Source organism: Drosophila takahashii, unplaced genomic scaffold (assembly GCF_030179915.1).
Source record: "Drosophila takahashii strain IR98-3 E-12201 unplaced genomic scaffold, DtakHiC1v2 scaffold_183, whole genome shotgun sequence".
In the NCBI taxonomy this organism is placed as follows: domain Eukaryota; kingdom Metazoa; phylum Arthropoda; class Insecta; order Diptera; family Drosophilidae; genus Drosophila; species Drosophila takahashii.
Genome location: NW_027221681.1, coordinates 62,787 through 75,611, shown reverse-complemented (window position 1 = coordinate 75,611; position 12,825 = coordinate 62,787). Strand labels below are relative to the sequence as shown.

General features: G+C 42.2%; 2 non-coding genes and 1 pseudogene across 2 annotated transcripts; all 3 read left to right on the top strand.

Annotated features, from left to right (window-relative positions):
- The first annotated feature begins 1,622 nt into the window (after positions 1 to 1,622).
- Positions 1,623 to 3,617, top strand: LOC138914358 (small subunit ribosomal RNA). The gene has a single exon (XR_011420214.1). It is a non-coding gene; the product is annotated as a small subunit ribosomal RNA (ribosomal RNA).
- A 623-nt stretch (positions 3,618 to 4,240) lies between these two features.
- On the top strand, positions 4,241 to 4,419 carry LOC138914367 (5.8S ribosomal RNA). Its single transcript, XR_011420222.1, has one exon. It is a non-coding gene; the product is annotated as a 5.8S ribosomal RNA (ribosomal RNA).
- Positions 4,420 to 4,817: 398 nt separating this feature from the next.
- LOC138914364 (large subunit ribosomal RNA) lies at positions 4,818 to 7,581 on the top strand (annotated as a pseudogene).
- The last annotated feature ends 5,244 nt before the right edge of the window (positions 7,582 to 12,825 follow it).

Below are 12,825 nucleotides of genomic sequence, written 5' to 3'. Positions count from 1 at the left end.
CATCAGTACGAAATATGCCCATTTACATAACCGGTGGCCGCAGTACGAAAAATACCCCCAATATTTAGACGTCGTGGCCAAAAACATATATAGGGAGGCAGTGCTCGCCGACCGGCGTATTGTTCAAAATTTATGTTTATTCATATTATTTTGGCAATGCTTATATATAAAGGATATCTTATACATATAATTCAATTATAGCGATATGGGAAATACCATATTATATGATAAAAGAAAAAAATGTATAATAAAATATACATTGACATACAAATATGGCTAGTTGTATGGATATGCCGATTCATTATATGGATACGGCATATAGATTATATGGATATGACAAAAAATAATTCATAAAGAAATTATATGAATATGGCAGAAATAATTGGTTATATAATATGATCAAATAATACTTTATATAAAAAAGTGAATATCTTTGGTTGGGTGGCAAAGAGAATTAAATATGCCCGATATATAGACGTCGTGGCCAAAAACTACTATAGGGTGAAGTGCTTGTCTGTTGGTCTATATATATACATATAATATTTTATGCGTACACATTATTATTATAGATAGTTAATATCTATCGTATGGGTGGCAAACGGAATTAAATAATTTCGATATTTAGACGTCGTGGCCAAAAACTACTATAGGATGGTCAGTGGTTGTCCACCAATTAATTATTGAACAAACCATATGAATATCATATGCTGTTGTCAATAATAAAAAATAAGGATGGTACAGTAAGTAGTCCATCTACTATTGAACAAAATATATTATTATATATACTTTTGTTATCAATAGAACAACATATATTAAAATCAAAATATTATCCGTATAAATTTGTTTCTTAAATGAAATTAAGACTTGGCTACGCGGTTAATATTATAAACCCATGATAATAAGTGAAACAGAGGTCAAGTTTCTATTATATATAGAATAACAAATGTTTCCGACTTTTATCGTTAATCTTTGGTGGCAGGTATATATGATAATTTATATTAAATTATTATATCCCCTGTCGTTTGGGCACAGAGTATCGCTTGCCGGTACAATGTGTTTACAAAAAGCATTATAATAAAATATAATTGCAATATTAGTGATCAAAATAATTTCATATGCGCTCGGTTTTATATCATATATTACCAGAGAGTTATATGGAAAAGATAAATTTTAAATTTATCATCAAAATGCAAATGATTTAACTCAATATTTATATTGGTTAAACAAAAATTGTACATGTGTGGATACAATAATTATGTATGTTGAACAAAAATGATATTTTAGAATGAAATATGTATATATAATATAATAAAAACTTATAGAAAGAACAATATATATTGAAAATTGTGTTATAAAAAAGTTGTACTTTTTCTTTAACATCAATTATAAACTTGTTATATTAGTGGCGAAACAAGTAAAAATTAAAGAACGTATACGAATGCCATATAAAAATGGCCGTATTCGAATTAAAATAGAATTATTTCACAAAGCAAAAAAAAAAAATATTGAATTAAAATCAATATTTAAGAAAAACCGAACATATAATATGGAAATAAAATCTATTATATTTATATTACTAATTTCTATTCAAAAAATATGAATGAAATATGAACGAAAACATTATTCTGGTTGATCCTGCCAGTAGTTATATGCTTGTCTCAAAGATTAAGCCATGCATGTCTAAGTACACACGAATTAAAAGTGAAACCGCAAAAGGCTCATTATATCAGTTATGGTTCCTTAGATCGTTAACAGTTACTTGGATAACTGTGGTAATTCTAGAGCTAATACATGCAATTAAAACATGAAACTTATGGGACATGTGCTTTTATTAGGCTAAAACCAAGCGATCGCAAGATCGTTATATTGGTTGAACTCTAGATAACATGCAGATCGTATGGTCTTGTACCGACGACAGATCTTTCAAATGTCTGCCCTATCAACTTTTGATGGTAGTATCTAGGACTACCATGGTTGCAACGGGTAACGGGGAATCAGGGTTCGATTCCGGAGAGGGAGCCTGAGAAACGGCTACCACATCTAAGGAAGGCAGCAGGCGCGTAAATTACCCACTCCCAGCTCGGGGAGGTAGTGACGAAAAATAACAATACAGGACTCATATCCGAGGCCCTGTAATTGGAATGAGTACACTTTAAATCCTTTAACAAGGACCAATTGGAGGGCAAGTCTGGTGCCAGCAGCCGCGGTAATTCCAGCTCCAATAGCGTATATTAAAGTTGTTGCGGTTAAAACGTTCGTAGTTGAACTTGTGCTTCATACGGGTAGTACAACTTACAATTGTGGTTAGTACTATACCTTTATGTATGTAAGCGTATTACCGGTGGAGTTCTTATATGTGTTTAAATACTTGTATTTTTCATATGTTCCTCCTATTTAAAAACCTGCATTAGTGCTCTTAAACGAGTGTTATTGTGGGCCGGTACAATTACTTTGAACAAATTAGAGTGCTTAAAGCAGGCTTCAAATGCCTGAATATTCTGTGCATGGGATAATGAAATAAGACCTCTGTTCTGCTTTCATTGGTTTTCAGATCAAGAGGTAATGATTAATAGAAGCAGTTTGGGGGCATTAGTATTACGACGCGAGAGGTGAAATTCTTGGACCGTCGTAAGACTAACTTAAGCGAAAGCATTTGCCAAAGATGTTTTCATTAATCAAGAACGAAAGTTAGAGGTTCGAAGGCGATCAGATACCGCCCTAGTTCTAACCATAAACGATGCCAGCTAGCAATTGGGTGTAGCTACTTTTATGGCTCTCTCAGTCGCTTCCCGGGAAACCAAAGCTTTTGGGCTCCGGGGGAAGTATGGTTGCAAAGCTGAAACTTAAAGGAATTGACGGAAGGGCACCACCAGGAGTGGAGCCTGCGGCTTAATTTGACTAAACACGGGTAAACTTTACTGGTCCGAACATAAGTGTGTAAGACAGATTGATAGCTCTTTCTCGAATCTATGGGTGGTGGTGCATGGCCGTTCTTAGTTCGTGGATGTGATTTGTCTGGTTAATTCCGATAACGAACGAGACTCAAATATATTAAATAGATATCTTCAGGATTATGGTGTTGAAGCTTATATAGCCTTCATTCATGGTGGCAGTAAAATGTTTATTGTGTTTGAATGTGTTTATATAAGTGGAGCCGTACCTGTTGGTTTGTCCCATTATAAGGACACTAGCTTCTTAAATGGACAAATTGCGTCTAGCAATAATGAGATTGAGCAATAACAGGTCTGTGATGCCCTTAGATGTCCTGGGCTGCACGCGCGCTACAATGAAAGTATCAACGTGTATTTCCTAGACCGAGAGGTCCGGGTAAACCGCTGAACCACTTTCATGCTTGGGATTGTGAACTGAAACTGTTCACATGAACTTGGAATTCCCAGTAAGTGTGAGTCATTAACTCGCATTGATTACGTCCCTGCCCTTTGTACACACCGCCCGTCGCTACTACCGATTGAATTATTTAGTGAGGTCTCCGGACGTGATCACTGTGACGCCTTGTGTGTTACGGTTGTTTCGCAAAAGTTGACCGAACTTGATTATTTAGAGGAAGTAAAAGTCGTAACAAGGTTTCCGTAGGTGAACCTGCGGAAGGATCATTATTGTATAATATCCTTACCGTTAATAAAAAAATTTGTTAATACAAATTTAATACAAATTACCAATATATATATATATATACATAATAATTATAATAATAATTATACCAAAAATATGATCTTAAAAGTAAAAGATCAAATAAATTTCGAACAAGCAAATCGAAATATTGTAATAATATAATATTATTACAAATAAATTAAATAGAAACAAACATAAAATTCGAACAAGCAAATCGAATTATTAATATAATAAAATATATTTTATATATTTATTATAAACTTTTGTGTGTATATGGACCATAATATACACGCGTTGCGAGATGTATTGGCCAACTAATTTGATGATGATCATACATTGGATAATGCAACAACCTAAAATATACAATGTTGTACCTGGTTTCAGGTTAATGTTTTATATAAAATTATCAATATATATTAACAAACAAATGCCATTACAAATAATACTTTGATATATATTGTTTATATAAAACTAAGACATTTCGCAGCATTTATTTTAGGTATATAAATACATTTATTGAAGGAATTGATATATGCCAGTAAAATGGTGTATTTTTAATTTCTTTCAATAAAAACATATTTGACCAAATTTAAAACCAATATTATAAAACTCTAAGCGGTGGATCACTCGGCTCATGGGTCGATGAAGAACGCAGCAAACTGTGCGTCATCGTGTGAACTGCAGGACACATGAACATCGACATTTTGAACGCATATCGCAGTCCATGCTGTTATGTACTTTAATTAATTTTATAGTGCTGCTTGGACTACATATGGTTGAGGGTTGTAAGACTATGCTAATTAAGTTGTTTATACAAATTTTATAATAAAATTTTATAAGCATATGGTATATTATTGGATAAAAATAATTTAATTATTTTATTCATAATATTAACAAATATATGAAAAACATTATCTCACAATAGTAATTAAACTTTGAGAAAAACGAAGAGGAATATTTTCTTTTTCAATCATATAATACTGAGCAATGTCTAGCATAAAATATTATCTAGAATTGTCTCTTATTACTGATTTGAAATATGAAAAACGTTGACAATATTATTATTCTTCGTTAATTCGTTACAAATAAATGCCATTAATATATATATACGTCAGCTTTAAACGAATTTAATAAAATGTTTTATCATTATATATAAAGAATTAATTGCAAATAAAAGTTATATACAACCTCAACTCATATGGGACTACCCCCTGAATTTAAGCATATTAATTAGGGGAGGAAAAGAAACTAACAAGGATTTTCTTAGTAGCGGCGAGCGAAAAGAAATCAGTTCAGCACTAAGTCACTTTGTCTATATGGCAAATGTGAGATGCAGTGTATGGAGCGTCAATATTCTAGTATGAGAAATTAACGATTTAAGTCCTTCTTAAATGAGGCCATTTACCCATAGAGGGTGCCAGGCCCGTATAACGTTAATGATTACTAGATGATGTTTCCAAAGAGTCGTGTTGCTTGATAGTGCAGCACTAAGTGGGTGGTAAACTCCATCTAAAACTAAATATAACCATGAGACCGATAGTAAACAAGTACCGTGAGGGAAAGTTGAAAAGAACTCTGAATAGAGAGTTAAACAGTACGTGAAACTGCTTAGAGGTTAAGCCCGATGAACCTGAATATCCGTTATGGAAAATTCATCATTAAAATTGTAATATTTAAACAATATTATGATAATAGTGTGCATTTTTTCCATATAAGGACATTGTAATCTATTAGCATACCAAATTTATCATAAAATATAACTTATAGTTTATTCAAATTAAATTGCTTGCATTTTAACACAGAATAAATGTTATTAATTTGATAAAGTGCTGATAGATTTATATGAATACAGTGCGTTAATTTTTCGGAATTATATAATGGCATGATTATCATTGATTTTTGTGTTTATTATATGCACTTGTAGGATTAACAATGCGAAAGATTCAGGATACCTTCGGGACCCGTCTTGAAACACGGACCAAGGAGTCTAACATATGTGCAAGTTATTGGGATATAAACCTAATAGCGTAATTAACTTGACTAATAATGGATTAGTTTTTTAACTATTTATAGCTAATTAACACAATCCCGGGGCGTTCTATATAGTTATGTATAATGATATTTATATTATTTATGCCTCTAACTGGAACGTACCTTGAGCATATATGCTGTGACCCGAAAGATGGTGAACTATACTTGATCAGGTTGAAGTCAGGGGAAACCCTGATGGAAGACCGAAACAGTTCTGACGTGCAAATCGATTGTCAGAATTGAGTATAGGGGCGAAAGACCAATCGAACCATCTAGTAGCTGGTTCCTTCCGAAGTTTCCCTCAGGATAGCTGGTGCATTTTAATATTATATAAAATAATCTTATCTGGTAAAGCGAATGATTAGAGGCCTTAGGGTCGAAACGATCTTAACCTATTCTCAAACTTTAAATGGGTAAGAACCTTAACTTTCTTGATATGAAGTTTAAGGTTATGATATAATGTGCCCAGTGGGCCACTTTTGGTAAGCAGAACTGGCGCTGTGGGATGAACCAAACGTAATGTTACGGTGCCCAAATTAACAACTCATGCAGATACCATGAAAGGCGTTGGTTGCTTAAAACAGCAGGACGGTGATCATGGAAGTCGAAATCCGCTAAGGAGTGTGTAACAACTCACCTGCCGAAGCAACTAGCCCTTAAAATGGATGGCGCTTAAGTTGTATACCTATACATTACCGCTAAAGTAGATGATTTATATTACTTGTGATATAAATTTTGAAACTTTAGTGAGTAGGAAGGTACAATGGTATGCGTAGAAGTGTTTGGCGTAAGCCTGCATGGAGCTGCCATTGGTACAGATCTTGGTGGTAGTAGCAAATAATCGAATGAGACCTTGGAGGACTGAAGTGGAGAAGGGTTTCGTGTGAACAGTGGTTGATCACGAGTTAGTCGGTCCTAAGTTCAAGGCGAAAGCCGAAAATTTTCAAGTAAAACCAAAAACGCAATATATACAAATCAAGCTAATATAATATACTTGAATAATTTTGAACGAAAGGGAATACGGTTCCAATTCCGTAACCTGTTGAGTATCCGTTTGTTATTAAATATGGGCCTCGTGCTCATCCTGGCAACAGGAACGACCATAAAGAAGCCGTCGAGAGATATCGGAAGAGTTTTCTTTTCTGTTTTATAGCCGTACTACCATGGAAGTCTTTCGCAGAGAGATATGGTAGATGGGCTAGAAGAGCATGACATATACTGTTGTGTCGATATTTTCTCCTCGGACCTTGAAAATTTATGGTGGGGACACGCAAACTTCTCAACAGGCCGTACCAATATCCGCAGCTGGTCTCCAAGGTGAAGAGTCTCTAGTCGATAGAATAATGTAGGTAAGGGAAGTCGGCAAATTAGATCCGTAACTTCGGGATAAGGATTGGCTCTGAAGATTGAGATAGTCGGGCTTGATTGGGAAACAATAACATGGTTTATGTGCTCGTTCTGGGTAAATAGAGTTTCTAGCATTTATGTTAGTTACTTGTTCCCCGGATAGTTAGTTACGTAGCCAATTGTGGAACTTTCTTGCTAAAATTTTTAAGAATACTAATTGGGTCAAACCAATTAGTTCTTATTAATTATAACGATTATCAATTAACAATCAATTCAGAACTGGCACGGACTTGGGGAATCCGACTGTCTAATTAAAACAAAGCATTGTGATGGCCCTAGCGGGTGTTGACACAATGTGATTTCTGCCCAGTGCTCTGAATGTCAAAGTGAAGAAATTCAAGTAAGCGCGGGTCAACGGCGGGAGTAACTATGACTCTCTTAAGGTAGCCAAATGCCTCGTCATCTAATTAGTGACGCGCATGAATGGATTAACGAGATTCCTACTGTCCCTATCTACTCGTCGATTTTGGATTGCTCGAGTGAGCAGACGTGTGTTTTCGTGCGCTCCGTTAGTTAATTCAAAAACAACAGTCCCCGGTTAGCTACATAGCTGAAACTAGCACCAAAATTCGTGTTTATTGCCTGTGAAAACGTTTTCGGTTTTTTCTGCATGAAAAACTGTGCGGTTGAGTGATATTTCGCGTTTTTCATTTTGTGAATTTTGTTTTCATATTTGCCTCATTTAGGCATATTTTATTTGACAGTTGTCTGAAAGGTAATTGTGACTTTGCTATTTGTCATATATTTGGTACGGAAATTGGACAAAGGTGTGTGACTTTGATAAGTGGTTCGAGCATTGGAATTTCAGCAAATCAGCTGATTGGGATACCAGATCAGCAAAATAGAGTCGGGGTTCCATCCAATATGGATGTTAGCGAGTCTGGGAGTGAACATGGGAGCAGCCGCACTTCAGCCCGTGGAAGGACCGTGCGCGCTAGGGGAAAACGCAGTATGGGGCCGCCGAGAGATGCATCACGGGCAAAGGTTCCAGCTATTGGTGGGACAAAGGACACGCCAGTGTCTTTAGATGAAGAAAATGAGCCATTATGGATGGAGATGCCGAGTGCTGCTGCGATTGCCGCAAGTTCAGCTGACCCTGTGAATGCTGCTCTGAACGCCGCTGAAAACGCCGCTGCGACTATTGACGCCCCAGATACTGCACCCATTGTTACTCCAGATATTCCGGTAGTCTCCATCATGGAGAAGGTAAAGATGGGAAGCGGTGCCATAGCACGAGAATTGGCGGACATCCGGACCTCGTTCGCGAAAGTATTGGTTGCCTCGACGACCAGCTCAAAACTGGCTGGAAAAATCCAGAATAATTTCAACAGGTATGAGGAGATTATCAGTGCTATGATGATTCACATTGGAGTCCTCGAGGATCGTGCAAGCAGACAACCAACGCCAACACCGGTCGTCTCGGCTGCCTCCTATGCAACTACTGCTGCAAGAGGCGCGCATCTTGTTGGCCAACCTGCTCCCCCCGTAGCCGCACCACGGAGCGTGAACATTCGCGAAACGTGGTCAGCGGTCGTTGCCGGCGACGATCCCACCCTCTCGGGAAGGCAGATTGCGGACAAAATCCGCAAGGAGGTTGCGCCCGCCCTGGGCGTTAGGGTTCATGAGGTGCGTGAGCTGAAGAGAGGCGGTGCTATTATTCGCACGCCATCTCGAGCAGAAATGACCAAAGTTGTCGCATCTGCAAAGTTCGCTGAGGTGGGCCTTAAGGTGTCGAGAAATCCGATTATAAAACCTCGGGTGATTGTGCAAGACGTTGACACCACCATAGGACACGAGGAATTTATGCTGGAACTCAAAGAGAAAAACTTTGAGGATTGGTCGATGAAGCAGTTTCAGAAAGCGGTGGTTTTGACCACAAAGCCCTGGTCTACTGCCAACGGTGCCACAATTAACGTGACACTGGAAGTAGACGACCAGGCGCTGAGCCTTCTAGATGGTGGCAGAGTTTACATCAAGTGGTTCTCTTATCGCTGTCGGCGGCAAGTGCGCACCTACGCTTGCCATAATTGCCTGGGATTCGACCACAAGATTGACAACTGCAGGTATACGAAGCAGGTCTGCCGTCAGTGCGGACAGGATGGCCACAAAGCGGTACAATGTTGTAACCCGGTGGATTGCCGTAACTGCCGGCATAAAGGGCTTCCCTCAGGACATTATATGCTCTCAGGAGGTTGCCCGATATACGGCGCGGTGATAGCAAGGGTGCAAGCTAGACATTAATATGTTCAGCTTCATCCAAGCAAATTGTGGCAAAGGCCGTTGCGCTTTCATCGAGCTTGCCAAGCAGGTGAGAGATGCTGGCCACCTGTTCGCACTAGTCCAGGAGCCCTACGTGGACACAGCTGGAAGAATGACTGGACTCCCTGGAGGGATGAGGGTCTTCGCAGACAAGAGGAGGAAAGCCGCAATCATAGTGGATGATGCAAATGCCATCTGCATGCCCATCGAGAGCCTGACGACGGAGTACGGAGTGTGCGTGAGTGTCACGGGAAGATACGGCACTATCTTTCTGGCCTCCGCATACTGCCGGCATAGAGCTGCTCTGGAGCCCTACACCGACTACCTGGATTCGGTCCTGCTGCTGGCCAGCACGACACCGACAATCCTTGGAATAGATGCTAACGCCGTGTCCCCCATGTGGTTTAGTAAATCTCCACCCAACTCTGGAGATAGTCATCGTCGCGAACGGGGACAGCACTTGACCGAGTGGATCATTGCAAGCGGTGCCTGTGTGCTCAACACAGCCAGCCAGGTGTTCACGTTCGATAATATTCGCTCCAGTAGTGATATCGACGTGACCTTCGCCAACGACGCAGCGCGAGCATGGGCTATGTTCGAATGGAGAGTCGACTTCTGGGATCTCAGTGACCACAACATTATCACTGTTGAGGTTACTCCAGATCCCAATAGGGCCGTTGAGAGCCTAGCTCCGGTACCGCAATGGAGACTCTCCAATGTAAGTTGGCGAAGATTCGGTGAGGAGCTAAGGAGTGCAGCAAGAGGTCTCGAGGAACTGGAGGAATCGCCGTTGGACGAACGAGTGTCTGCCCTCCGCTCTACCGTACAGGACGTGTGCGACAGAGTGATGGGGCGCAGGATGCCTGCAGAAAGGAGAAAAGTAATATGGTGGAATCCTGAACTGAGTACCAAACGCCAAGAGGTTCGGAGACTGAGGCGGAGGCTGCAGGAAGCTCGTCGGAGTGGTACCGATGATGCTGTGCAACTTGTTGCTGGTCTGAGGCTTGCTTCAGCCCAGTACAAGAAGCTTATCCTGACGACAAAGGAGCAAAACTGGCGGGACTTCGTGGGACGGCACAAAGATGATCCATGGGGGCACGTCTACCGAATATGCCGAGGCCGGAAGAAGACAACCGATCTCGGATGTCTTCGGTCGAACGGCGCGCTTATCGTAAATTGGCTCGACTGCGCAAACGTGCTTCTTCGCCACTTCTTTCCAGTTGCGGAGTCGACTGCACGCGTGGACGTACACCCTGGTGCCCCGCCAATTCTCGAATCCTTCGAGGTGGCGACCTGCGTCTCCAGGCTGAAAAGTCGGAGATCTCCGGGTATGGATGGCATCACGGGTGGCATCGTCAAGGAGGTATGGCGTGCCATTCCGGAACACCTGACGTCGCTGTACTCTCGATGCCTCTCGGAAGGATACTTCCCTGACGAGTGGAAGCACCCGAGAGTGATACCGCTGGTAAAGGGGCCTGATAAGGACAGGAGCGATCCTTCGTCCTATCGTGGCATATGCCTTTTGCCAGTGTTCGGAAAGGTGCTCGAAGGACTCATGGTGAATCGACTCAAGGATGTGCTACCGGATGGCTGCAGATGGCAATTTGGATTTCGGCCTGGACGCTGCGTGGAGGATGCCTGGAGGCATGCCACAACCACAGTTGACAACACCACGTCGCAATACGTCCTTGGAATTTTTGTCGATTTCAAGGGAGCATTCGACAATGTGGAGTGGAGCGCAGTGCTCGATCGGCTTGTCGACGTCGGCTGTCGTGAGATAAGCTTGTGGAAAAGCTATTTCTCCGGCCGAAGGGCAAGCATCATCAGCAGGTATGAAGCAGCCACAGTCTCGGTTACACGGGGCTGCCCGCAAGGGTCCATTAGTGGTCCATTCATTTGGAACCTTCTGATGGATGTGCTGCTTCAGCGCCTAGAGCCACATTGTGCTGTGAGCGCGTATGCAGATGATTTGCTACTTTTCGTTGACGGGAATTCCCGTGCTGATCTGGAGCGAAAAGGCGAGCAGTTGATGAGCATCGTGGGAGCCTGGGGATCTGAAGTTGGAGTGAGCGTGTCCACCAGCAAGACGGCAATCATGTTGCTGAAAGGGAAGCTTTCGCAACGAAGGAGACCAACGGTGCGTTTTGCTGGAGCAAGCCTACCGTATGTCGAAAAATACCGGTACCTGGGCATCTTAGTCGGCGAGCGGTTGAGTTTCCTCCCGCATATCTCGGCAATTCGAGATCGGCTGACTGGAGTCGCCGCGGGGCTAGCACGGGTGCTTCGAGTCGATTGGGGACTCAGTTCCCGCGCAAAGAGGACCATATATAGGGGACTCATGATGCCATGTGCACTCTTTGGTGCCTCGGTCTGGTACAAGGCGGTGAGTAGGGGTAAATCCCTAAAACTCCTCACCTCGTGCCAGAGGACCATCCTTTTGGGATGCCTACCGGTATGCCGCACAGTGTCCACCGTGGCACTGCAGGTGCTTGCTGGTGCTCCTCCAATGGATCTTGACGCTCATCGGTCTGCTTTGAAGTTCAAACTACGGAAGGAAATCCCCCTGGATACCAACGACTGGCTGCATGGACTGGATATGACCGGGATGAACTGGAAGGACAAGATGGCTCTGCTAGACGAGCGTCTGCTAAATGAGTGGCAGCTCAGATGGGATAGCGCGGATCACGGGCATGTGACTCGCGAATTCTTCCCAGAGGCAGCGTTTGTCTACAAGAGGAAAGACTTTGTCTTTACTCTAAAAGCCGGATTCTTACTGACAGGACACGGGTCGCTAAACGCATTCTTGCACGGCAGGACTCTCAGCACCACGACCGCATGCTCATGTGGGGAGGTTGACGAGAGCTGGCTTCACGTGTTATGTGAATGCCGGCTGTACAATGAATTGCGTGACCTCGATGCTCTCGGAATTGTCCAGGACCAAGGAAGATGGATCGTCGCGGGAGTAGTTGAGACCCCAGAACGGATGCGTCTCCTAGAAGTTTTCGCGGATGCTGCCTTTTTAAGGCGAAGGATGGCTACGACGGATGGAAGGCGAACCACAGGCGCTGGGCTCTAGCCCAACTCACCCCTGCTGTGTGGCTAGCGGCGAAGAATTCTACCACAGCTTGTCATAGCTTGTCGTAGGAGGCGACTAATATGGCATGGGTGCCCCATCCGAGCTTGTCGGAGCTTAAGGGGTGAGGCCTACCGAGCCTGTAATTTCGGTACCACGGGTTGAGCAGTTCCAAGGCTGCTCATTGAGGTCGGCCCCCTAGTGGGAGTATCGTGGTGGCTGTGGTTGACACCCATATCGCGGGTAGAGCCTTCGGGCTCGACGTGGAGTTGCGTCATACAACTCGGGTGCTGTGACCCAAAGATCAGTAGGGATTTAGATAGATCCTGCTCCTCAGCAAGGGGGAATGCTTGCCCGACAAGTAAGCATTCAAATTGCTACCGGGGTGGTTGCTATGTACATAGCTATAGCTTCTAGTCCGG